Source organism: Macaca thibetana, chromosome 17, assembly GCF_024542745.1.
Source record: "Macaca thibetana thibetana isolate TM-01 chromosome 17, ASM2454274v1, whole genome shotgun sequence".
Taxonomy (NCBI): Eukaryota; Metazoa; Chordata; class Mammalia; order Primates; family Cercopithecidae; genus Macaca; species Macaca thibetana.
The window spans coordinates 93,342,266-93,364,071 of record NC_065594.1 but is presented as its reverse complement, the minus strand read 5'-3'; the positions used below and the strand labels follow the sequence as shown (position 1 = coordinate 93,364,071).

The following is a 21,806-nucleotide window of genomic DNA, read 5'->3' as shown; positions in this document are numbered from 1 at the left end:
GACCGTGTCCACCTCCGCAGCCCACCGTGTGGAGGATTAGCGAGGACCGTGTCCACCTCCACAGCCCACCGTGTGGAGGATTAGCGAGGACCGTGTCCACCTCCGCAGCCCACCGTGTGGAGGATTAGCGAGGACCGTGTCCACCTCCGCAGCCCACCAGCGGCGCTGAGTGTCGGGGTCGGTGTTTTTCTCACTTTCTTTTCAAGCTGTCGTTGGCTTGGGATTTTGTAAAAGGCAGCTGGGGTGTGGATTGGAGTGGAGCTCTAAGATGCTTGAGGCAAGAGGAGACTGTGAACAGGTCTGAGGCTTTGGACTGGGGACCACGCAGAGCAAACTAGCTGAGTTCGAGAAAGGCCTCAGTGCCTTGAAAGGCACCTGCTGTTTACACTTTTCTCAAGGCAGAGGCTTCACACGGTTGCTGTTCCACACAAGTGCCAAGCAAGGCCCTGGTGCGAGAGGCGTGGACGGAAAATGGAGCCTGAACGTCCTGTGACCGTCACGAAGCCGGTCGTGGTCGGCGGCCCGTGTGTGTCTGTCGGGCCAGGGCCCTGCTGCCTGCCCTCTGGCTTCAGGAATCCAGCTGGGGAGAAATGCTCGCTCTGAGTAGCCCTGGGCTTTTGACCCAGCTTGAGGTTGTAAACAGGCGGAGGGGGCTGAGTGCAGAGGCTTTGCTGTGACAGAGACCTGGGCCTGCCCTGGCGCCGTCCGCCCGGAGCCCACCACAGCCTCGCCCTCCGTCACCTGCCGCCGCCCGCCCGGAGCCCACCACAGCCTCGCCCTCCGTCACCTGCCGCCGCCCGCCCGGAGCCCACCACAGCCTCGCCCTCCGTCACCTGCGTGCTGCACGCGGCAGACTGAACTGCAGGACGCCTGTGTTGCCGCCAGTTCTGCTGTTTAGGAAAAACTCTCTGTGCTAAGTTGGATCTTCCTTGTGACTGATTCAGAGGAGCCACATTGTTACGGAAGAGCTGGGAACCAGACACAGGGTTCAGAGTGTCCTCGAGGTATCAGAAGAACTGCTGGAGAGCAGGCCGAGGGCTGTGTGATTGCCACACCCTCCGTGGGGCCCCGCTCTCGAGTTAGGCTGTGCCCAGCAGCCCAGTGACTCAGAAGGTGTGCACACGAGGTGTGAATTCCACCTTGCTCCAGCACCAAGAAAATAGCACCGTGGGCCGGGCGCGGTGGCTCAAGCCTGTAATCCCAGCACTTTGGGAGGCCGAGACGGGCGGATCACGAGGTCAGGAGATCGAGACCATCCTGGCTAACACGGTGAAACCCCGTCTCTACTAAAAAATACAAAAAACTAGCCGGGCGAGGTGGCGGACACCTGTAGTCCCAGCTACTCGGGAGGCTGAGGCAGGAGAATGGCGTAAACCAGGGAGGCGGAGCTTGCAGTGAGCTGAGATCCGGCCACTGCACTCCAGCCTGGGCGACAGAGCGAGACTCCGTCTCAAAAAAAAAAAAAAAAAAAAAAAGAAAATAGCACCGCGAGGATGGGATGTGGATGATGGACACGGGGTGACGGACAGGGGATGACAGACGCAGGGTGACGGACGCGGGGTGACGGACAGGGGATGACAGACACCGGATGATGGATGGGGGATGACGGAGGATGATGGGTTGTCAGATGACGGACGCGGGGTGATGGATGGGGGATGACGGAGGATGACGGACGCGGGAGGATGACGGACGCGGGATGATGATGGAGGATGATGGGTTGTGGGATGACGGATGCGGGGTGATGGATGCAGGGTGATGGACGCGGGGTGACGGACGTGGGGTGATGGATGGGGGATGACGGAGGATGATGGGTTGTGGGGTGACGGACGTGGGGTGATGGATGGGGGATGACGGAGGATGATGGGTTGTGGGGTGACGGACGTGGGGTGATGGATGGGGGATGACGGAGGATGATGGGTTGTGGGGTGATGGACGTGGGGTGATGGACGCAGGGTGATGGACGTGGGGTGATGGACGGGGGATGACGGAGGATGATGGGTTGTGGGGTGACAGGACTTCTCAGCGCTGGTTGCTCGTGCCTGGGGGTGGGAATGAGTGGGAAGAAGAAAGGCTCGGAGAGGTCCTTATCCAGTGGCCAGGAGCGGGGCTCAGGTTTTTCGTACAGTGTTCAGGGAATCCCACAGAACTCCTGGGGACGGCAGGGCCACCCCCACCGTGCCGGCGGGGAAGCAGGCGTGGAGAGGCTCAGCCTCTGAGGCAGCCGTGGGGAGTGGCACTCGGGCTGGCTCAGGTCCCGGGCCAGGCGAACTGATCCGTGTCAGCCATTGGTTCTGAAACACTGAGCCTGGCTCCATTCTGAAAAGTGCAGCAGTAATTTGAGCCTTGTTCTGAATGGCCCCGCTGATTCATCCTGCTTTTGCAAGGACAGTGGCCTCTGCTTCCTCTGATCCTGGCAGCCTGGAACTTCCTTAGGGGACTGGGCGTGTGGATAGCCATCGTGGGGGACGTTCTTTAAACTGGGGAAGAGGCTCCCCTAGACACAGTCGCTTCTAACAGGAACCTTCTAGAGCCTCACCCAGAGCAGAGTGGACACCGGCAGCAGCCCGGGTTCTGGGAAGCCCCGGCCGCCTGCCTGGGTCATCAGGGATGGGCCAGCCCCCAACCCTTGGGTAGGAAGAGCCCAGGCCTCAGACAGGACAGGCACCGGGGTGAGCAGACGGCTTCCCCTGCAGGAGGAGATGCAGCCGTTCAGAAGCAGACCTCCAGCGTGGGGAAATCAGACCCATGGTGTCAGGGTGCACGAAGGCCGGACACACAGGCCACGTCCCCTGCGAGGACCAGGACACGAAGTTGGAACACACAGGACACGTCCCTCGCAATGGTCAGGACAAAGGCAGGACACACAGGCCACGTCCCCCCACAAGGGTCAGGACAAGGGCAGGACACAAGGCCACGTCCCCTGCGAGGGTCAGGGCACGAAAGCTGGACACACAGGCCACGTCTGCTGTGAAGACCAGGACACGAATGCGGGACACACAGGCCACGTCCCCTGCGAGGACCAGGACACGAATGCGGGACACACAGGCCACGTCTGCTGTGAAGACCAGGACAAGAAAGCTGGACACACAGGCCACGTCTGCTGTGAAGACCAGGACAAGAAAGCTGGACACACAGGCCACGTCCCCTGTGAAGACCAGGACACGAATACGGGACACACAGGTCGCGTCCCCTGTGAGGGTCAGGGTGCCCCGGGTCAAGGCTGGAGCCTGAACGCTGTCCGCAGACCGTGGCTGGATGGAGACCGCCATGTTGAAATGCTGTGCATCTGCTCCAGGTGTGGCCGTGTGGTGGAGAGAGGAGGTGTGGGCGTGCACACCGAGCCGTCCTCGTCCTCGCAGCTGTGGCTCTGGGCGGGGCTGACTGAGGGAGGGAACAAAGTTAACTTTTTCTACCTGGAGACTTCACTGGCTAGAATGAATATCTATTTCTTTGTAATTAAGGACATCTTGAAATACAGAAAAATAGTTTCCTTGTAAGGCTTTTAATTTTAAACACACGCAGAGCTTTCTGAAAGGGACGCTGTGTGTAGTTTGGTTTCTGTGGGTCATGTGCCTTCCATGTGCCTGGAGGATGGACAGATGGTTTTGTAATGTGTGTCGTAGTTTGCACCCAGCTGGTTCAGGTGTTAAACTAAGAGCAATTAATAAAGCAAAGCAATGGTGGTCAGTTCAGACGGAGCCCAAGGCCCTCCCCACGCAGGGGGCTTATGCTCTGGAGTGGGCAGCGTGGTCTAAGTGGGACTTGTGTGTGAATTTCTACACCTACGCTAAGTAGAATGGGCATTTATTTGCAAAGCTCTGAATTACATTTTGTTTTTTATTTTATGTTTAAACTTAATTAGGACAAATTGCCATTATTGTTACATGTAATGAGTTGACTCTGTCAATATTTAATATAAACGAAGGAAATGTTGGCAAAAGAGAAATTAGACCTCACATTTTTATTTATAATAATCTCAAATGGTGTTACATTTGTAAGCATTTTTGTTGCTTTATAGATGTTTTAATTTTAAGTTTTCAAGAATGAGAAGTTGTCCCCACTGAAAGCCTAGCACGCCAACGTCTTTCTTTCAGTTTCTCTCCATTCTTATTTTGCCTCATGGAGATACGGTGTGCGCACACATGTTCAATATTAAGCACACATCTGTAAATGCACCCAGGAAACGTTACACCCGTACGTTTCTACGTATTATTGAAAGTTCATCGGAAAAGACACCAGAGGCCGTGTGCTGCTCTGTGACGCGCCCATCAGAGGCTGTGACGCGCCCATCAGAGGCTGTGACCCATCCAGAGGTTTCCGTGCGCCGCTCTGTGATCCCAAAACCCGGTCGTCCTCCTCCTCCCACCCAGTGCCTGCGACTTCCCGCCGTGGCCCCGCTGGAACGGCAGCTCTGCAGGGTCTTCGCCTGGCCGGGGTGGGTGCGAGGCGCTCTGTGTGTCAGAGTCTCGCGCTGCGGAATGCCTGTTTCCTTTTCCTCACGCTGATTCCTGCCACTGTGTAGCTTACCATAGTAGTTTTACAGCTAGCTGACTTCCTTAGGCCACTGGAATACTGATTTGTTCTCATGTCCTCTTAAAAATATTTTTCAAAGATGGAGAAGGCGTAGTAAATATGCCGTCATGGTCAGGTGTCGGGGAGGACGGACGGGCTGCGCAGAGCCTGCTCTGGTTTCTGTCATTTCCTGAACGCTGTGGGTCTGGTGCAGACACCAGTGCCTCCCATCCAGCCTCAGGCTGGGTGAAGTGAGGTGGAGGGAGCATCTGTTTGGTCAGTGCTGGCCCTGGACGTGCCTGTGGCCTTGTCAGGCAGGAGGCAGGCGAGGAGCTTCGATGCCCGGCGGTCCCTGTCCCCGTGCTGGAAGAGGGGGGCTGCCAGAGCTGCTCCTCCTTGGCTGAGGGCCTCCTGAGCCCTTTTCCCATGGGCGTCCCCTCCCAAAGCCGGGCTCCTCATAAATTTGGGGTACAGAGCTCTGCGGCACCCCTTGGTGGAGTTGCCTCTGGAGAGCTCAGCTGTGGCTGTGAACCCGCCTACGCTTGCTGGTCACACGGCTGCCCAGTGAGCACCCCTTGGTGCAGGGTCCATGGCGCCTGGCATCTCAGAGGGTTGGCAGCTGCTGGGGATGAGGCTGGAGCCCAAGGATGGGGTGGGGCCTTGTGTGGGGGTCGTCCTCCCAGTCCCGGCCGTGCCCTCCACCCGGGAGAGCCCCATCTGCTGTTCTGAGGTGATGGCTTGGCCCTGGAGAACCTGCCCTGGCTGGGGGCCAGGCACGCACTCCATCTCCAGGGGATTCTGGGGCTTGGGGAGGTCAGAGTCTGTTGGAGGAGGGTGAGCCAATTGGCCAAAGGGTGTTTATGGCCCAAGGTGGAGGTTGGGCTGGTGGGGAGAGAGGAGGGGACGAGGGCCTGGGGGCCACCCTTCCTGTGAGGGCTGCTCCCCGGTGTTGGCGACGCTCAGGTGAGCGTGTGTGGGGAGGGGAGGGGGTGAGCATGTGTGGGCTGGGGAGGGGGTGAGCGTGTGTGGGCTGGGGAGGGGGTGAGCATGTGTGGGGAGGGGAAGGGTAAGCGTGTGGGGGGGGAGGGGAGGGGTGAGCGTGTGTGGGGAGGGGAGGGGTGAGGGTGTGTGGGCTGGGGAGGGGTGAGCGTGTGTGTGGGGAGGGCAGGGGTGAGTGTGTGTGTGGGGAGGGCAGGGGTGAGGGTGTGTGGACTTGGGAGGGGAGGGTGAGCGTATGTGGGGAAGGGAGGGGTGAGTGTGTGGGGGGGGGAGGGGAGGGGTGAGCGTGTGTGGGGAGGGCAGGGGTGAGGGTGTGTGGGGAGGGCAGGGGTGAGTGTGTGGGGGGAGGGGAGGGGTGAGTGTGGGGGGAGGGGAGGGGTGAGGGTGTGTGGGGGGAGGGCAGGGGTGAGCGTGTGTGGGGAAGGGAGGGGTGAGCGTGTGTGGGGAAGGGAGGGGTGAGCGTGTGTGGAGAGGGCAGGGGGGGTGAGCGTGTGTGGAGAGGGGAGGGGTGAGCGTGTGTGGGGGAGGGGAGGGGTGAGCGTGTGTGGGGAGGGCAGGGGTGAGCGTGTGTGGGGAGGGGAGGGGTGAGTGTGTGGGGGGAGGGGAGGGGTGAGGGTGTGTGGGGAGGGCAGGGGTGAGCGTGTGTGGGGAGGGCAGGGGTGAGGGGTGTGTGGGGAGGGGAGGGGTGAGCGTGTGTGGGGAGGGCAGGGGTGAGGGTGTGTGGGGAAGGCAGGGGTGAGTGTGTGTGGGGAGGGCAGGGGTGAGGGGTGTGAGTGTGTGTGGGGAGGGCAGGGGTGAGGGTGTGTGGACTTGGGAGGGGAGGGTGAGCGTATGTGGGGAAGGGAGGGGTGAGTGTGTTGGGGGAGGTGAGGGGGTGAGCGTGTGTGTGGGGTGTGGGGAGGGGAGGGGTGAGCGTGTGTGGGGAGGGCAGGGGGGGTGAGCGTGTGTGTGGGGAGGGGAGGGGGTGAGTGTGTGGGGGGGGGGGGAGGGGTGAGGGTGTGTGTGTGGGGAGGGCAGGGGTGAGCGTGTGTGGGGAGGGCAGGGGTGAGGGGTGTGTGGGGAGGGGAGGGGTGAGCGTGTGTGGGGAGGGCAGGGGTGAGGGGTGTGTGGGGAGGGGAGGGGTGAGCATGTGTGGGGAAGGGAGGGGTGAGCGTGTGTGGAGAGGGCAGGGGTGAGCGTGTGTGGGGAGGGGAGGGGGGTGAGCGTGTGTGGGGGGAGGGGAGGGGTGAGCGTGTGTGTGTGTGGGGAGGGCAGGGGTGAGGGTGTGTGGGGGGGGGGGGGGGTGAGCGTGTGGGGGGGAGGGCAGGGGTGAGGGTGTGTGGGGAGGGGGGGGGTGAGCGTGTGTGGGGGGAGGGCAGGGGTGAGTGTGTGTGTGTGGGGAGGGGAGGGATGAGGGTTTGTGGGCTGGGGAGGGGTGAGTGTGTGTGTGGGGGGGGGGAGGGGGAGTGGGGTGAGTGTGTGTGTGGGGAGGGGAGGGGTGAGCGTGTGTGGGGTGGGCAGGGATGAGGGTGTGTGGGGAGGGGAGGGGTGAGCGTGTGTGGGGAGGGCAGGGGGTGAGCGTGTGTGGGGAGGGCAGGGGTGAGGGTGTGTGGACTCGGGAGGGGTGAGCGTGTGTGGGGAGGGCAGGGGTCAGCGTGTGTGGGGAGGGCAGGGGTGATGGTGTGTGGACTCGGGAGGGGTGAGGGTGTGTGGGGAGGGCAGGGGTGAGGGTGTGTGGACTCGGGAGGGGTGAGCGTGTGTGGGGGGAGGGCAGGGGTCAGCGTGTTGGGGAGGGCAGGGGGTGAGGGTGTGTGGACTCGGGAGGGGTGAGCGTGTGTGGGGAGGGCAGGGGTGAGGGTGTGTGGACTCGGGAGGGGTGAGGGTGTGTGGGGAGGGCAGGGGTGAGGGTGTGTGGACTCGGGAGGGGTGAGGGTGTGTGGGGAGGGCAGGGGTCAGTGTGTGTGGGGAGGGCAGGGGTGAGGGTGTGTGGACTCGGGAGGGGTGAGGGGGTGTGTGGGAGAGGGCAGGGGGTGAGGGTGTGTGTGGGGAGGGCAGGGGTGAGGGTGTGTGGACTCGGGAGGGGTGAGGGTGTGTGGGGAGGGCAGGGGTCAGTGTGTGTGGGGAGGGCAGGGGTGAGGGTGTGTGGACTCGGGAGGGGTAGCCCCCACTCCAGAACAGACACCGCACTGCAGCCTGCACTTGGAGTCTGATGCTCTCTCAGGCAGTCTTGTCCTGAGTCATAAATAAGAAAGGAAAAATCAAAGTTTGGATTTGCTATTTTCTCCTCTTCTGAAGTTGGCATTGAGTCGTCAAGTCTGGGCGGTGCAGGTTTCGACTGTGGTTCTCCGCGGGGCGGTTGATGAGAGGCTCTGTGGCCGGCCCACTAGGAGGGCATCAGATGCTTGCCCTGTAATTGCGCTGGGTGTGCCGGCCCCCGGAGTTCCCTCCACTGATGACAGGGTCAGGCAAAGAGGCCGGTTCCTGCTAGCTGCAGGTTTTGTGAGTACAGGTTGTGGGGTGCGGGTGTGGGTTGAGCCTCTGACCAGGGTGTGGTGGCGTCTCAGGCCACATTGCCAGTGGTGGGTGTCTGTGGCTGGGGCAGTGTGGACGTGTCTGTGGGTGTCTGTGGCCCGGGCGGCGTGGGCGCATTGTCTGTGGGTGTCTGTGGCCGGGGCGGCGTGGGCGCATCGTCTGTGGGTGTCTGTGGCTGGGGCGGCGTGGGCGCATCGTCTGTGGGTGTCTGTGGCCGGGGCGGCGTGGGCGCATCGTCTGTGGGTGTCTGTGGCTGGGGCGGCGTGGGCGCATCGTCTGTGGGTGTCTGTGGCTGGGGCGGCGTGGGCGCATCGTCTGGGGATGTCTGTGGCCGGGGTGGCGTGGATGCATCGGGGGTGGTGGTGCTGTGGCCGGGGCAGCGTGGATGTGTTGTCTGTGGGTGTCTGTGGCCGGGGCGGTGTGGACGCACCATCGGTGGGTGTCTGTGGCCGGGGCGGCGTGGACGCATCGGGGGTGGTGGTGCTGAGCCGAGACTCCTTGGGGGCGTGGTTCTGTGTTCCCCGTTCCCCCATCCGGGAGCCACCTGGCCTTCCCTTTGGATGTAGCGTGAGTCTGGGGTTCTCAGTGTTTTTTGTGCTTTGTGAGGGTGAGAGTTACCCCAGAGAGAACGTCAGGCTCTTCCAAGATACCCCAAAGGGCGAGGGCAGCCCTCACTGTGCTGAGGCTGACTGTGGTCTCTCGGGCGTCTCTCCCAACTTGGGCCAGGTGCACAGTGGGGTAGGGCGAATGTGCACACATTTCTGACGGACTTGGGGGAGACCCTCTAGGTCCCCTTGAAGCACAGAGCCAGTGCACCTGGCTTCTCTGCCAAACACAGCAACAGTCACGGCCACCTCCACGCCAGCCACAGCTGCATTTCTCCCCCGGGCCGGCTGCACCAGAGCTGCCCACATCAGCGTCCTCGGCCGACAGCATCGCAGCCTCACTCTTATCACTCTTAGGGGTGAGTGAGCAGCAGGGGTGGCTTGGGTCAGGGCCCCCAACTCTGGGAGCCCAACTCTGGGAGCCCAACTCTGGGAGCCCACCTGCCCACCTGCCCACCTGCCTGGGGTGGTCTCAGACCCCGTGTTGCCTTGTGGGTGGGTGGGCGGCACTGCTGACTGCGTCCGCGGCGATTATACAGATGACTTGGTCTTCCTGTCGTCCCCCAGCCCATGGGACTCCGGCCTCCACAGGCTTTGCCACCCTCCCCGGGGGTCAGGAAGCCCCAGAGTCCATAGGACAGAGGTCGCCCTGGGGGCAGGCGAGGCAGGACGGGCAGTGATACTGTGGTCTTGGCCATGACACCACCTGGGGGGCTGCAGTCTGACTTCTGCCCCTGCCACTGGCCATGTGGCCTGCTTACCGCCCTGGGCCTCAGCGTCTTCTACAAAATGGGGTCGTGATGGTTCCTGAGAGTTTGTGTGTAGAGGGCAGTGCTGGCACAACATGTCAGAGATGGGGCCCTTCGCACCTCCTGCCTGTCCCACGCAGCTGCACCAGGCTCCGGGGAGGGTGGGACCTGAGCTTGGTTCTTCCTGTGGGAAGTGCTCTCACTCCCTCTCTGTCCCCCCCTGCCTCTGTCTCTCTGTCCCTCTCCCCCTCGCCGTCTCTCTGTCTCCGTCTCTCTTTCTCTTCGCTCTCACTCTCCCCCAGCACAGGTCCCACCGTCTGGTTCGGTGTCCGCTGCTCTGCCGCTGTGGGGGCTCCCGGCTGGGGCTCTGCTCTGCTTCTCAGCCCGCTGCCTGCCCGCTGCCGCCTACTGCCCACCTGCCGCCCGCCCACCGCCCGCCCGCTCCTGTGCGTCACAGCCCCCGTCTCTCTGTTTTCTGGCACTGGAAGAAGACACTCTTTTAAAGACAGTCCTGTGACTCACGCCCAAAGGGAGGTCATTTGCATCTGCACAGCTGTCTGCAGTCTGGGGGCCTCTGCTCGAGGCTGGGGGCTGTGTGTCGGGCAGGTTCCTTCGGTGCTGCGTACGGGGTCTTTCACCCTGCAGACATTGCTGTGGGGTCTTTGGGAGCTGAGACCCTGCTCCCCACTTTCTGATGAGAGGCCCGGTGTGTCTTTATGCCGTGGTCCGGGGCGACTCGGTCTCCTCGGGCCGTGGTCCGGGGCGAATGATTTGCCACATTTCCTGGGAATGCCATTTTCCATGTGCTTTCCAGACACCCCTGCCTTGGCCCACTTTGGAATCCAGCAGGTGACTTCAGGACCCACAGCCCTCTCACGTACACCCCTAGAACCCCGGGTGCACCCACAGCAGTCAAGGGAAACACTTAGAAACTGCCTTCCTCCCCGGAAGGGTTCCAGTTTCACCTCTGGGGCTGTTCGGGTTTTGTGCATTTCACTGCTGGCTTCACTGTTTTACCAACAGGGGTGACTTGGAAACAAGGACAGCCGAGCTGTTTGCTGAGGAAAGCCTGGATCTCCAGCATGCAGCGCCGGCTGGGGCCCCTGGCATGGGTCAGGGTCGGGATCAGGCCCCTCCGGGTTCGGACTGTCCATGGGGTGGTGCTTGGACGCTGTCTCCGGGCGGGGCCCAGCACCAGCAGTGACTGGTGACTCTCGGCCCTGAGGGGCTCATCCTCCCTCTGTCCTTCCTGTAGACGTGCCGGCCCCTGGTGGGCTGTGGGGGTCCTGGTTGGGGGTAGACCTCGTTGGGCAGCAGAGCCCCCTCCTAGCGCATGACCCAGGGGTCTGCTTACGTTCCTCTCCCTCTGAAATTCCCTGGTTCTTCAGTTTGGGTCCCTTTTTCTGGGCCTCTCTGACTTGTCCGTAACAGAAGTGCGGAGAGGTTTGGTGGCTGCCGTTGGCCGGGACGCAGGCCTGCAGGGCCCTACCTTGCTGGTGACTGCACCGGCCATCCGTGTGGGTGGGGAGCCCCCGTCCCCCCACCCCTGGCTGCTCCCCAGGCCCCTGGGCGTGTCCAGCCTGACACAGGTGACGCTCACCCCCTCACCTGCGGTTTCAGTCACCTGTGGTCAGCCATGGTCCAAAATGTTAAATGGAAAATTCTAAAACTAAGCGATTTCTGAGTTTTAAATCGTGTGGTGTTCTGTGTAGCGGCTGAGGCCCCGTGGTCCGCCTGTCTGTCACCTCGCAGCCTCTCCAGGTGGTGAGAACACAGACGCACGGGGTCCGGGCTCCACGGCTTCAGGCGTCCCTGGGGCCTTGGAGCGTTTCTCGAAGGGTACACGGTTCCCAAACGGCGGGACGTCTAAGCAGGTCCGGCCAGCAGAGAGACCGAAACAGCCTGGGATTTTCCGAGTTGAGGCTGTTTCCCCGGGTGTCCTGGTGTGGGATGTGCTTTCTGGCATTTTCCACGGAAGCCACGTCAGCCGCCTTCTCCCAGCTGCCAGGGCCGGCTGCCGCACTTGTCTTGGAGGTGGTTTCCAGAACAAATTTCCAGCCAGCGTGGGGCGCAGCGCGGGGCACCGGGCCCGGATGGGGGTCCCTGGCCGCTCTGAGCATCACGTCCTCCGCCCGACAGAGCCCTGTCCCCAGGACTTTCCTCCCCTTTCCAGGCCACACTGACCAAGTGCTTTGCAGGTGGGCGGCCCCTGGTGCTCTGCACAAAAGTCTAAAACTCTCCTTTCAGCGTGCGTGGAGGCTGCTGTGCACCCCACGGCCGAAGCTCTGAGGGTGCCCGGGACGTAGTGGGGAGGGTCAGGGCCGAGGCGGTGCTGGCACAGAGGCACTGCTGGCCGGGGCGGGGCGGAGTCAGAGCTGCGTCTCCTGCAAGCTCCTCCGTTCACCATTCAGTGTCTTCCCGTGGCGCGGTTTGGAAAGCCTCGCTGTGTTCGGCTGTGTCCGTGTTCGGCTGTGTCCGTGTTCGGCTGTGTCCGTGTTTGGCTGTGTCCGTGTGGTGTCTCCGCCCTGGCCTGCAGCTCTCCAGGGCAGACGCTTTGCAAACCTGCCATTTTTCTTGCTTAGTTAGGACAATAGTTTTTAAACAGCATTAGAGTTAAGGAGATAAAACTCTGTGTTTGAGCATCGAGCAGAGCACATGGGGGCTGCAGGGGGCTGTGGGGGGGGCGCTGCAGGGGCTACAGGGAGGCTGTGGGGGCTGCAGGGGGGCTGCAGGGGCTACAGGGAGGCTGTGGGGGCTGCCGTGGGGACTGCGAGGGGGGTGCAGGGGCTATAGGGGGCTGTGGGGGGCTGCTGTGGCTACGTGGGGGCTGCAGGGGGCTGTAGGGGGCTGTGGGGGGGCTGCAGGGGCTACAGGGGGGCTGTGGGGGGCTGCAGGGGGCTGTGAGGGGCTGCAGGGGGCTGCAAGGGGGCTGCAGGGGCTATGGGGAGCTGTGGGGGGCTGCTGTGGGTACAGGAGGGCTGTGGGGGCTACAGGGGGGCTATGGGGTGCTGTGGGGGGCTGCAGGGGCTGCGAGGGGGGCTGCAGGGGCTACAGGGAGGCTGTGGGGGGCTGTGGGGGGCTGCTGTGGGGCTGCGGGGCAGGGGTACTGTGGGGGCTGCATCCCAGGCGCTGACCCTGCATTTGGGCCAATTTTAAACAGAGCCTTGCTTAGGTCCCAGGCAGGGAGGGAAAGGAGGGAGACGTGCTGTGAACGCAGGTCTGAGAAGCGCTGACCGGCGGCGTGAGTCATTCCCAGACACCCCAGGGAATCCAAATGTGCCTGGAAAGGGAGAGGCAGTCACCCTCCCTCCCGACCAGCACCCACCCACAAGACACCTATTTCTGTACCGCCTGGGGTGATGGAGGCCTGGGAGGGGCTGCCGCCCCGCATGTCCCCGGCCTCGGGCCTCAGCAGCTGCCTGTGGGTTGGGAGCGTCTGTTGTGCTTCCGCCTCTGACCTTCGCTGCTGTTCTGACCTTGAGGAGAGGAGGGGTGGGTGGGGGGCTCGGGGGGCCGGGCCCTGACTGCTGTGGGTCTGGCTTCAGTGGGTGTTGCTGTCTTCTTGCCTGTGGTAGCCCAGAGCTCTGTTAAAATAAATTTCAGAGCTTTTATTTCTTCATTCTTTAAACCCCTTCTGAGGTCCTTCCCCAGCCCTTGTGGCTTCCACTACCTCTCTCCTTGCTGTCTGGGACATCCCACGGGGCTCCTGCTTCCCTGGGTCTGGGCTGGTCTCTCCTCTGGACACTCAGCCGGCCTCTACGCCCCTTGCCCCTCCCGCCTCCCCTCATCCCGGCCGTGGGGTTTCCCACATCTCGATGGGAGGGGGCCGGCCAGCCCGAGTCCACACATACCCTTCATGTTCTGACCCCAGCCCACCAGGTCTCAGGGCTGCAGCCCTGCTGTACTTTCATGTTTGCCTCAGACCCGGCCTGGGTGCCTCAGCCCTGCTGAACTTTTCGCCTGTTCGTGTCCCCCGTGGCTCTGGTGCAGACCCCTGGGTGTCGCTGGTGTGAGGCCTGGCTGGGCACGCGGACCCTGGGATCCTCAGCGTCTGCTGACCTGCACCTGGGTCCCTGTTGCCTCGCCCACCTGTCCTCTCAACTCTGCCCCCAAGGTAGAGGGCGTGGCCTCCGTGTGATTTTTTTCCTGCTGTCTTGGCTGGGCCTGGCTGGTCACCGTCACTGATGAGCTGTTGACCACAGGCTGCCCGCTGTAGCCCTGTGTGCTGTGCCTTTCACCGGCCGCTGTGCTCCCCTGCAGCCCCCAGATTGGGGTTTGGGCCCCAGGGTCCACTTGGGCCTCTCTGCGCTGGCCGCCGGCCTGGGCCTGGACCGGGGCTGTAGCCCCTCAGCCTGCTCAGCCGAGGGCCGAGAGCTGCCTTTGTCTGAGGTCTCCATCTGGGCCCGCTTTGTTCCCAGGGGTCTCCGTCTCTCGCTGGTGGTCTCCCCGGAGCCCCTGCGGCGGAGCCCTGGCCATCTGCACTGCTGCAAGGCGTGTACAGGGTCACGAATGAGACAAGACCCCATGGTGGGGTCTTGAGACCCAGGCGGGGTCTTCCTGACTCATCCACTCCGCGTAGGCTGCGTCCCCTGTCCTGTCTGCTGCCCACTCTCTCCCGCCACTCACCCCAGAAACCTGCCCATCAGCTCCCGTCTCGGCATCTGCATCCGGGCAACGGTGTGGCCCTGCAGAGGGCAGCCGTTCTGTAAGGTGGAATGGGACGAGGAGACGGACGGCAGCCTTTGTGGCCGGGCACTTCCGTTCTCCCTGTGAAAACTGCTCTCTCCCGGGAAGTGGAGCTCAGAGGGCGTTTAGATGCTTGCAGGAAGATACTTCTGGTGGGATTTTCAGGCTGCGTCATTCCTTTCTTTGAGGAACGCCCTGAGGCATCTATTTGCTGCCTGCCTCATTGCTGTGATGTTCTGCCTCACGTAGCAGCGACAGCGTCTTTTGGACCCGTTGCCCTGAATTGGGAATGGGATGGACGTTCGGGTGTTTGCGCCTGGCGCCCTGTGGGGATGCACACAGCATGGCCAGGCAGGTTGCCGGCTGCTTGTAGACTTGCGGCTTTTCAGGACACACTGGCACCTGCCGTCTGATCTTACCTGCAAGGTATTTTATTGCTCAGTTAACTGAAGCAGAGATGAGTGACAGTTCTCAGACCACCCAGGCCTCTGGCCTCTGGACTGTTCCTGTTAGCTCGAAAGATGCTCCTTTGGCCAGCCGGTGTCTGCTGAGAACCGCTCGGTCCGGGAGGGACGTGGACACGCAGACGCAGTGCTGCACCTGGCGGAAGGGGACGCGCCACAGCCTCAGTGAAACTGTGACGCCTTGGACACTCGGGGACAGGTGCGGTGGCTTTGGGGGTGATCTGGGAGCCTCGCGGAGGAGGAGACTTTGAGCGTGGCCTGGCACACGGGAAGGATGGAGACGCGAAGGAGGGCCCTGCAGGCGGAGAGAACACATGTACAAAGGTGCCCACGTTGGCAAACACGGAGTGCGTTTGGCTGCGGTGTAGGGTGAGTACGTCCAGTCACTGGACGCAGATGGACATTGCTTGTGGGGGCTCCAGAGCCTGGCTGAAGGGTCAGTGCTTCGTTCGGTGGGTGCTGGAGAGCTTTGGGGGAGGAGGGGGGAAGGGTGGTCCTAACTGTGGTGGAGACCCCCCCGCTGGTCAGTGCGGTGCTACAGTATTTAGAGAACGGACAGGGCAGGCGTTTGGGAAACGGGCCCTTTGGCTGGAAAGGAGCAGTTGTTCCCGTCGGAGCCATCGAGCTATTCCAGGCTGGAATAGTCTGAATCACGAAGGAGGGTGAGTCGTACCCAGGACACGGATGGTCGGCCAGAGCTCACACTCTGCGAACTGTCCCGACCGGGGTCCCCGGGACTGAACACTGTGAGAAGGTGGCTTTAAGCAGGAGGTCGGCTCGATGATGGGCCTCTGAGCTGAGGCAATGCACAGGGTTCTGAGCCGGGGGTGCAGAGCCACTGAGTGTCGGAGAACGGCCGAGATGCTATTCGGGTGACAGTGAGAAAAGTGTTTTTCCAGAGGAGGCGTGGGCCGCTGAGCAGCTCTCAGACCCGAGCCTGCGCCAGGGTCACCCAGCATTTTCGAGCACGTGGACTCCCAGGTAGCCCGCGGCGTGGGCCTATGCACCCCCTTCCCAGCACACCGATGCCACCCAGGGCCACCCGGAGAGCACCCCCTTCCCGGACACCGATGCCGCCCAGGGCCACCCGGAGAGCACCCCCTTCCGGGCACACTGATGCCACCCAGGGCCACCCGGAGAGCACCCCCTTCCCGGACACCGATGCCGCCCAGGGCCACCCGGAGAGCACCCCCTTCCGGGCACACTGATGCCACCCAGGGCCACCCGGAGAGCACCCCCTTCCCGGACACCGATGCCGCCCAGGGCCACCCGGAGAGCACCCCCTTCCCGGACACCGATGCCGCCCAGGGCCACCCGGAGAGCACCCCCTTCCCGGACACCGATGCCGCCCAGGGCCACCCGGAGAGCACCCCCTTCCCGGACACCGATGCCGCCCAGGGCCACCCGGAGAGCCACGGGATGAGGGCTTCACTTAGTTGCTTGGTTTGTAGAAGTTCACAGAACCTGGTGTTGAAACTCTCTTGGCATACAGAGAGGAGAGGCTGGATTCTAGCTGTGAACTTTCACCATAAAGTAACAAAGTGTGTTTCACAAATGAAAACAGCATTTTTGCACAGGTGAAAACTCTCTAGGCCTTTGCTTAGAGCCTTTCCCTGTAGGCAGATTTTGCCAATCGTGGTGTGAAAAATTAACTTGGATTAGCTTGCAGTGCCAAAGAGAATTGTGGTTTTGTGTCATAATTGCTCTGCCCCCACACACTCCGCTGAGTCAAGTGAACACAATAGCTTAACTTTTACTGGATTAGAAAGAGAGACAGAACTCAGGATTGGACTTGTTTGCTCAAATCACAGAATTGTGGAGTTGGAAGGAGACCCAGGGTCACCTGAGGCCCAGCCACTGAGCTTACAGATGGGGAAACTGAGGCCTGGAGAGGTTGGATGAGTTGCCCCAAGCCACCTGGTTTGTGGAAACAGCCGAGCCCATCATCCTGACCCTCGGAGTGTCTCTCTGGAGCCTTGCTGCTGCCTAAGCTGTTCGGTGACTTGTGAGTGTGAGTGGACGCGTGTGAAGGTGTGTGCATGACATAAACAGGTCTCTCTTAATCAGCCACAGGAAGGAGTGAAGCCCTGAGTCTACAGCATGGAAGAATCTAGAAAACATGAGGCTGCCTCAAGGAAGCCAGGTGCAGGAGGCCACATGTGATCCCCTTTCTGTGAGATGTTCAGGACGGGCAAATCGGTAGCGATAGAGGGTGGATCCGTGGATGCCAGGGACTGTGGGGAGGGCGACGGGACTGGGAATGGGTATGGGGCTTCTTTTTCGGGTAATGAAAATTCTTTGGAGTTAGTGGTGATGGTTTTATAACTCTGTGAATATACTAAAAACCACTGAATTGTACACTTTAAAAGGGTGAATTGTATGATATGTGAATTACATCTCAATAAAAAATAATTGCGAAAAATTACTAAAAAGCCCCAAATTATTCACCAATGGAGGATGATAGGTAGCCAAGCCATTATTTGAAAACCCAGTAAATAAAACGGAATAATCAAGCATTTTTCCTGACTTTCCTGTGTGAACTTCACTAATGGGTTACTAAATAGTAAATTCCTCTTATAAAATTATTTCATTTCATGAACTAAAATGAAAAGTAGAATGTCATCACCTTTCACCCCCTACTAGAGTAGCAGATGTAGGTACTTAGTGTATGGTTCTGTTGATCTGAGCTGTAAGAATAGGGTGACTCTAGAACTCTGAAGAGTGCTAAGCTTTGGGTGGGGCGGGACGTGAGAGGACATTCTGGAGTCGGGGAGCCTGTGCCTTGGTCTGGGTGCCGACTGTGTGGCTGTGCACATGTGTAAACATGTTGAGCTCTATTTACTGAGTGTATATCATAGCCCAACAAAATGCATAAATAAAAATAATATAATTAAATATAAGCTCTAAAAGAAGTATTTATTTATACCCTTTCTTGTTCCAAAAAAGGATGTCAGGTAGAATGTGATGCGTATGTACTAAACACATTCACATTTACCAATGTTGCCTCCATCAATACTTAGGTAACCATGTTTTTTTTAAGTTGTAAAATACACATAACATGAAATTCAGCATTTTAAGAATTTTAAAGTGTACGATTCAGTGGCATTTAGCACATTTACAACGCTGTGCAGCCATCATCCCTCTCTAGTTTCAACACTTTGTAAGCACCAGAAGAACATCCTTTAAGTAATCACTTCCCATCCCCTGGCAACCGCTGATGGCACATCACATTTTATCAGTTCGTGTGTTGATGGACGTATGGGTTGTTTTCACCTTTTTTGACTATTGTGAATAGTGCTGCTATGAACATTCCTGTATGTTTTTGTTTGCACACCAGTTTTCAATTCTTTCGAGTATATACCTAGGTGTGAAATTGGTAGATCATATGGTAATGCTATGTTTAGTTTATCGAGTGGTAGAATTGAAAGTAACCTGCTCATATTTCCCACAAGAACAATAATTCTGTACCTATCACAGTCGAAAGTCTCTCTGTGGGACCCTTGGGATTCAGACTCATCATCACCCACAAGCACCAGAACATTCAGGCAAATGCGACCTTATGAAATGGATAAAATAAGGTGCGAGAGACTGGCCGTAACATAACGATGGAGATGTGTGATCTCTCAGACAAATAATTCAAAATAGCTGTTTTCAGGAAGCTCAATGAACTTCAAGAAAACAGAGAATGAATTTACAAATTTATCAGAGAAAGTTAACAGATTGAAGTAACAGAAAACAATCAAATGGAAATCTTAGAGCAGAAAAATACAATGAATGAAATGGAAAAATGAAAGAGAGAGTATTAGTAGCAGAACTTATCAAACAGAAGGAAGAATCAGTGAGCTCAAAGCAGAGCATTTGAAAATACACAGAGAAGAAAAAAGAAAACATGAAAAGAAATGAAGAAAGCTTACAAGATCTATGGGACAACATCAAAAGAGCAAATATTCAAGCTTTCAGAGTTAAAAAGGGAATTGAGAAAAACAAGCAGAAGAAAACTTATTCAAATAAGCAACAGAAAACTTTCCAACCTGGAGAAAGATATAAATATTCAGGTACAAGAAGGTCAAAGGTCACCAATCAGATTCAACCCAAATAAGAATACTCTAAGATATACGGTAATCAAAAAACTCTCGAAGGTCAAAGACAAAGAGGTGACATCAAAAGCAGCAAGAGAAAAGCAGCAAATAACATTTCGGGGAGATCCAGTATTCCTGGCAGCAGAAACCTTTAGGCCAGGAGGGAGCAGGATGATATATGCAGAGCGCTAAAGGAAAGCAATTGTCAACTAAAAATGGTGTACCCAGCAAAGCTGTCATTCAGAAATGAAGGAGAGATGGCGGCTTTCTCAGACAAACAAAAGCTGAGGAGACTCATCACTACCAGCCTGTCCTACAAGAAGCCCTAAAGGGAGTTCTTCAAACCAAAGGAAAAGGATGCTAATGTGATTGTCATACTAATACTGTAATTATGGTGTGTAAACCACTTCTACCTTTTGTAAGAAGAATGAAAGACACAATTAATAAATAATAACCACAACAGTTAAGAGATAGGCAATATCAAAATATAAATTGTGACACCAAAAATTCAAAATATGGGAGGAGAAGGGAGTTAATGTGTACAGGCTTTTGTTTGTCTCTCTTTTTTTTTACAATCAAAGGTAAGTTGGTATCAGTTTTAATAACTTGTTATAACTATAGAATGTTTTTTGTAAGCCTCATGAGGCCTACAAAAGGAGGTCAATTCAGCAAGGGGATATAACAATAGTAAATATATATGCATCCAGTACCAAAGCACCCCGATATATATAAAGTAGATATTAATAGATCTAAAGAGAGAGGCAGACTGTAATACAACAATAGTAGGGGACTTCACACCCCACTTTCAGCAAAGGGAAGGTCATCTAGGCAGAAAAATCAACAAGAAACATTGGAGTTAAACTATACTCTAGGCAAAAAGAGCCTGACAAACATTTACAGAATATTTCATCCAACGGCTGCAGAATACACATTATTCTCATTGGCTAGTGGAACATTCTCCAGGATAGACCATAGGTTAGCTCACAGAACAGTCTCAAAAAATAAAAAATGTCGAAATTATATCAAGTCTCTTTTCTCACGACAATCAAAAAAACTAGAAACCATAACAAGAGGAACTTTGGAAACTATGTAAACACATGGAAATTAAACAACATGCTCCCGAATGACCGGTGGGTCAGGGAAGAAATGAAGAAGGAAATTTTAAAATTTCTTGAAACAAATGAAAATGGAAACATAACATACCAAAACCTATGGGATACAGCAGAAGCAGTACGAAGAGGTAAATTTATAGCAATGAATGCCTATGTCATAAAAGTAGAAAGACTTCAAGTAAACAACCTAGTGATGCACCACAAGGAACTGGAAAAGCAAGAAACCAAACCCCAAATTAGTAGAAGGAAAGAAATAACAAAGATCTGAGCAGAAATGAATGAAATTGAGACAAAAAAGACAAAAGATCGACAAAATGAAAAGTCGATTTTTTTTGAAAAGATAAAATTGACAAAGCTCTAGCTACATTAAGAAAAAAAAGATAAGACCCAAATAGATAAAATCAAGGATGGAAAAGGAAACAGTATAACTGATAGCACAGAAATACAAAGGCTCACTAGAGACTATTATGAACAACTGTATACCAACACATTAGAAAACCTAGAGAAATTTTATGAATTCCTGGACACATACAACCTACCAAGATGGAGCCGTAAAGAAGCAGTACCTGAACAGACCAGTAAGTATTGAAGTAGAAATCAGAACAAAAAATCTCCCAGCGAAGAAAAGCCCAGGCCCTGGTGGATTCACTGCTGAATTTGTTCAGACATTTCAAGAACGGATACAAATTATACTCAAACTAATCCAAACAAATAGAGAGAAGGGAACACTTCCAAACTCAAGCAATGAGGTTAGTGTTACCTGACACCCAAACCAGACCAGGACACAACACAAAAAACTACAGGCCAATGTCCCTGATGAACACAGACACAAAAGTCCTCAGCAAGACACCAGCAAGCAGATGCCAGCGGCACATTAGAAAGACCATTCAGCGTGACAGGTGGGACTCATCCAGGAATGCTCCCAGTCAAAGAATGGCAATCTCTTGGCCGGGCGCGGTGGCTCAAGCCTGTAATCCCAGCACTTTGGGAGGCCGAGACGGGTGGATCACGAGGTCAGGAGATCGAGACCATCCTGGCTAATACGGTGAAACCCCGTCTCTACTAAAAATACAAAAACTTAGCCGGGCGAGGTGGCAGGCGCCTGTAGTCCCAGCTACTCGGGAGGCTGAGGCAGGAGAATGGCGTGAACCCGGGAGGCGGAGCTTGCAGTGAGCTGAGATCCGGCCACTGCACTCCAGCCTGGGCGACAGAGTGAGACTCCGTCTCAAAAAAAAAAAAAAAAAAAAAAAAAAAAAGAATGGCAATCTCTGGGTGGGGGTACGGGCATTGTCCTGTGAGCTCTCCTGTGTGTGCAGCCGGTGTGGGTGTGGGTGTGGGTGTGAGGTCCTGTGTGTGTAGCCGGTGAGTGCGGGCACGAGGTCCTGTGTGTGCAGCCGGTGTGGGTGTGAGTGTGAGGTCCTGTGTGTGTAGCTGGTGTGGGTGCGGGTGCGAGGTCCTGTGTGTGCAGCCGGTGTAGGTGAGGGGTCCTGTGTGTGCAGCCGGTGTGGGTGTGAGGTCCTGTGTGTGTAGCCGGTGTGGGTGTAGGTGTGGGTGTGAGGTCCTGTGTGTGTAGCCGGTGTGAGTGCGGGTGTGAGGTCCTGTGTGTGTAGCCGGTGTGGGTGTGAGTGTGAGGTCCTGTGTGTGTAGCTGGTGTGGGTGCGGGTGCGAGGTCCTGTGTGTGCAGCCGGTGTAGGTGAGGGGTCCTGTGTGTGCAGCCGGTGTGGGTGTGAGGTCCTGTGTGTGTAGCCGGTGTGGGTGTAGGTGTGGGTGTGAGGTCCTGTGTGTGTAGCCGGTGTGAGTGCGGGTGTGGGGTCCTGTGTGTGCAGCCGGTGTAGGTGAGGGGTCCTGTGTGTGCAGCCGGTGTGGGTGTGGGTGTGAGGTCGTGTGTGTGCAGCCGGTGTGGGTGTGAGGTCCTGTGTGTGCAGCCGGTGTGGGTGTGAGGTCGTGTGTGTGCAGCCGGTGTAGGTGAGGGGTCCTGTGTGTGCAGCCGGTGTGGGTGTGGGTGTGAAGTCCTGTGTGTGCAGCCGGTGTGAGTGCGGGTGTGAGGTCCTGTGTGTGTAGCCGGTGAGTGCGGGTGTGAGGTCCTGTG

At 57.4% G+C, this 21,806-nt stretch overlaps 1 protein-coding gene across 4 annotated transcripts in view; it reads left to right on the top strand.

Moving 5' to 3' along the window:
* The window catches only part of RASA3 (RAS p21 protein activator 3), a 135,038-nt gene that overhangs the window by 20,558 nt on the left and 92,674 nt on the right, over positions 1-21,806 (top strand). Inside the window, exon 1 of one of the 4 annotated variants that reach the window (XM_050767007.1) lies at positions 7,830-7,989. The exons of 1 other annotated variant lie outside the window; for it this stretch is intronic. The gene's annotated coding sequence lies outside the window, so the exon portion shown is untranslated. Of the gene's footprint in view, positions 1-7,829; positions 7,990-11,392; positions 11,575-12,533; positions 12,618-21,806 lie in introns of those variants that run through there. 2 more of the 4 variants (XM_050767006.1, XM_050767005.1) reach the window with 2 other exon arrangements.